Source organism: Arachis duranensis, chromosome 6 (assembly GCF_000817695.3).
Source record: "Arachis duranensis cultivar V14167 chromosome 6, aradu.V14167.gnm2.J7QH, whole genome shotgun sequence".
Lineage (NCBI taxonomy): Eukaryota > Viridiplantae > Streptophyta > Magnoliopsida > Fabales > Fabaceae > Arachis > Arachis duranensis.
The window spans coordinates 72,586,159-72,591,095 of record NC_029777.3 but is presented as its reverse complement, the minus strand read 5'-3'; the positions used below and the strand labels follow the sequence as shown (position 1 = coordinate 72,591,095).

Here is a 4,937-nt window from a genome sequence, read left to right as displayed (position 1 = left end):
AATAAGTATTATTGCATGAAATACTCAGGATTTATATAGCATCCCTGGAATCAAAGGTTCATGGTATAATCAACTTGACCATCATTTTCCATTATAGAACAAAGCAAATTCTTGCAAAGCACAATCATATATCAAATTTTTAATTGTGAGAGAGTTGTTGAAGTTAGATGGCAGAGGAATACAAAGATATATTGAAGATTCCTTGATTTATAATGATAGATACTAATAAGAAATTATTACGAATAGTATGGGATACTTGATGTTGTATTTAAAGAGAGTAGTTTTTCCCACTTAACAGCTAATTTTTAAGGTGTGAGTTCTCACTTTCCTTAAGTACTTAATAGAAATCAAATTAATATTCTAATTTGGCCACATATATTTTGCTCAAATATGGACCTTTCATATGACTGTTTTTGTTTCTTATATCCATCCACTTTATATGTATAGAAACCTTTTTCATTATGTTGCCAAGTGTCACTTTTCTCAGATGAGAGCTTTAGATCATTCTATCTAGGATACAAATGAGGCCTTGTTGACTATGTTGCCAAGTGTCACTTTTCTTAATTTGTAACTTATCTGTCAAACCATTCCTCAAAAGGTTGACTTTACCTTGTGTATCAATTTTCATGACAATTATTCAATTATAATATGTACACTTTACTTAAGAAACCCAACTATTTGACAGCTCCTATTTCCTAATAATAACTAAGCAAAGAATTTTAATTTGGATGAATTAGACCTTAGCTCCTATTTCCTATTTACTGTGTATACTTTTTATGTGAGATATTGAAACAACCTAAATGATTGACTATTGTTGTCTGTTCTCTACTTTAAATCTGGAAACACAGTTCTAAGCCTTCCATATGCATTAGCAAGCCTTTCATTCTTTAAATGGAAAACATATATACTGTATCAACTTTAAATCTCTATGAATCTCCATCATACAATTTATTTTTCTATAGTGTATCTACCATGTATGTCCTATGAATGGTCTTGTTCTAGCAAGGGGCAAAAATTTTATAAATAAAACTCATATCCTATCTAATAATAAATAAATGATATATTAGCATAGAATACAGGACAACTATATTAAAATAAAAATACTCATCCAAAGTATGACACAAATTTTAGCATAGCTATGTGATGTGTCAGCAGCTGCAGAGGGAGAAGGGTTATGGGCACTGGAACTGAACCAAACACATTTGCACCAATTGAGTTTGTGGTGTATACAATTTAACTTAGACTACTCACTTGTGCTGTGTTTTTAGATCCTTAAAGATAGACGGTTGAATGAAATTGCCGTTCTTGGTGCCCCTGTGAAAGCCACAATCAAAGAGGTATTTTTGTAAAAAGCAAATCCTGATAGATTATTCACAAGCTTAATATTTAGTTTGCTATATTAAAATAAATTTGGTGGAAGCTGAAGTTATTAGTGAGAGATTGAATTCATTTATTTGTTCCTCTCAGAATATTTTAAATTCTGTACTACTATAACATGTTTTTAGCCTCACCTAACTGTTTTTAGCCTAACATGTTTTAAATTCTCTTCAACTTTTAGCCTCACCTAACATGTTTTACAATTTAACTTAGACTACTCACTTGTGCTGTGTTTTTGGATCCTTAAAGATAGACGGTTGAATGAGACTGCTGTTCTTGGTGTCCCTGTGAAAGCCACAATCAAAGAGGTATTTTTGTAAAAAGCAAATCCTGATAGATTATTCACAATCTTAATATTTAGTTTGCTACATTAAAATAAATTTGGTGGAAGCTGAAGCTGAAGCTTAATATTTTAAATTCTGCACTACTATAACATATTTTTAGCCTTACCTAACTGTTTTTAGCCTAACATGTTTTGAATTCTCTTCAACTTTTTGCTTGGATTTCAGGTTAGTGCAATTCTTGTATTGTAAGCTTTATTGATTTTTAGGATATTGTATGATAAAAGAAATATTGGTACCTTATGAAAGCCATTAATTAAAGACTATTAACTTTATGTATAGAATTTGTTTCCAATTATCTTTCACCCTACATGTAGTAGTGCTGGTGAAGAAAGGCATGCAGAAATCAAGTGGGATGAGATTGGATTCGGTATAGTTTCAACTGACTTCATGTATGTCATGAAATGTTCAAAGGGAGAAGACTTTGGAGATGGAAGCCTCATTCCCTATGGAAACATAGAGCTCCCTCCATCTGCTGGAATCTTAAATTATGGACAGGTTAGAAATTAAAAGGACACAGTATACAACATATTCATATGCAGCTGTTTCTATAATCTTGTTATTTTAGCTACAGGTTTTCTTTCCCGTTTCTTTGTTTATTTCGATTTCTTCATAGGCTGTTCATTTTGGTTTTAAATTGGCTATTTTTTTCTATATTTTTTCAAGGGGACGGGATCAGGTTGAAACAAATGAGGCCTTGTTTGGTGTAAAAAGCACATTCAATGAGGAACTGTATACAACAAAGCTTGAAAAAGGGCCTCGGACAAGAGAATTGGAAAAAAAAAGCCTTAAGAATAGCAAGAGAAATTGAGGGTGAGAAAACCCAAGATCTGCATCTTGCGGAGGTTAGTGTTGTTTCAACTGTTAGGTTCTTTGTTCTATTTGAGTTTTTATATACTGTTTAATATTATTACATGTGAATCTTCATTACTTTTTCCTTTTGTTACTTTTCTTTTCTCCAGCTAACACCTGTTAAGCACATACTTGGGAGTGGTTGTTCCTTACTAAGACACTATTTGATTCATTTGGTAATTTTAGTTAGATAGTTGAGGCCAAATTGATATGTTTCTCTTGAAACCAATTATATACATGTCAATGGTTCAATTCCTTGATAATTCAAAGACACGAAGACAAAAAATGTTGTGTATGAATTGTTATGGAGTCTATGCCTGATGAGATAACAGCTTCCCTTATACAATGCTTGATTTATATAATGTAGTTTAATGTATTCAATTGATGGTGGAGTAATGTGTGACACTGTGACAGTTAATATTCTGACTATATATCGTTTTTAGTTACTAGGAGAACCAGGAACTGGTGGTTCATCTACGCCATTAATGGTTGGTGTTGTAAAAAAATGGCAAAAGTCTGACCCTCAGAAATCCCTGGACACATGGAGAAGACTGTCAGAGGCGAATTCGCAGTTAGAAATTCAACTGAACTTTTTGAGTAAATTAGCAAAGGAACAATGGGATGCATATAAATCTGTGATTGATAGCTGCAGCAAGCTCAGATCAGAAAAGGAATTTCTTTCAAATCATTTGTGGTTGTTTAATTAATGGAAGTAACATCAAAATTATAATTTTTACTCCTGTGGATGTAGAGTAAACTGATTGATAATGCTCACTGTTAAATAACTAAAACATTTTGGCCTTGTGGTATGCCTTGCATTAGATTAAATTTCTATATTCCTGTTTATGAGTTATTTTAATGAGATAGGACATCTTTACTATTAAACTTATACAATTAAGTTGACTTTTGATGGGTTTGAAAGAGATTATATATCCAACTTTACTGTTTGCCTGGTTTTCAGTTTCAAGTGGTGTGACTGAATTTTAGATTGAACCAGAATCACAAATAAAACTTTTAGATGCTACACTGAACTTGGAAGGAGTATTGTTGGCTGGAGTTCCAGGAGCAGGAGGATTTGATGCTGTCTTTGTTGTTACTTTGGGAGATTCAAGCAGCAATGTGACAAAATATATGGAGCTCACTCAATGTTCTTGTCCTTCTGGTTAAAGAAGATCCTTGTGGCGTTTCTTTAGAAAGTGCTGACTCTAGAACAAATGAAATCACTTCAGCTGTATCTTCAATTCATATTGAATAATTTATTGTAAATATTATTTATTTTTAATACGATGAATTTGTTTATTTTTTAAAATATTGTAAATATTCGAATATAAATTAGATAAAAATTTGTATTAAATTTATATTTATTTTATATGAAAACAAGTTTATTTTGTAGTTAGAAAAAGTAAAAAAAATTCTATTTTACCTTTCAGACGGATTTACAGACGGATTTTTTATCTGTAATGATGATTTTCCAAAGTTTAAATTACAGATGCAAAATCTGTCGAAAAATCCGTCTGTAATTACAGACGGAAAATTCGTCTGAAAATCTGCCTGTAATTACAGACAGAAAATCCGTCTGAAAATCTGTCTATAATTATAGACGGAAAATCCGTCTGTAAGTTTGTCACCTTCAGAAAATGGAGGGAGAATTTACAGAGAAAAAATCCGTCGGTAACTAGTAAAAATTCGTCGGTAATTTTCCGACGGAAAAAAAATTCGTCGATAAATAATTTCCGACGGTGCTTTTACAGAGGGACAAAATCTGTCGGTAATTTTGTCGGTAACCAAAAATCTGTCTGTAATAAAGACTAAATCTGTCTGTAAATCTGTCTGTATTTATCCATTTTCTAGTTGTGTATCTTCTTCAACTTAACATACTTTTTTTGTCGAACAAATTTTTTATTTGAAAAAGGAATGCCTTTTTCAGATTCTAATGTAAGGGGTTGTTATTCTACTTTTTGATTTGCATTTAAGGTTAAAAAATCCTGAAAAGGACTTAACCTCATCAACACATTCTATCTATCCACTTATTTTTTCATCTCTGAGCTCTTCCAATGCCTAATCAACAACAACAATCTGCCAATTGGTTTTATTTTTCAAAGTCAATCACATTATTTTATTTTTTTCAAGAAAGAAAAACTCAACTTGAAACAAAATATAAATAAATAAATATATGCAAAAAGAAGGAAATTTTACATCATTAAATCACATGAAAAAGTTGTAACTAACACCTAGATATTTCTTCCTAACCATCCAATAAAATATAAATACGCAAGAAATAAAGGAATATTTCCAGCTTCTTCACTCTTTGCTTCACAAATTTTTCTCACAAATAACTCAAAATTGAAAATTGGTTCATCTCTGTGT

General features: G+C 31.4%; 1 pseudogene; it reads left to right on the top strand.

Moving 5' to 3' along the window:
- The first annotated feature begins 1,174 nt into the window (after nucleotides 1-1,174).
- Nucleotides 1,175-3,737, top strand: LOC107494061 (phosphomevalonate kinase, peroxisomal-like; annotated as a pseudogene).
- Nucleotides 3,738-4,937: the final 1,200 nt, after the last annotated feature.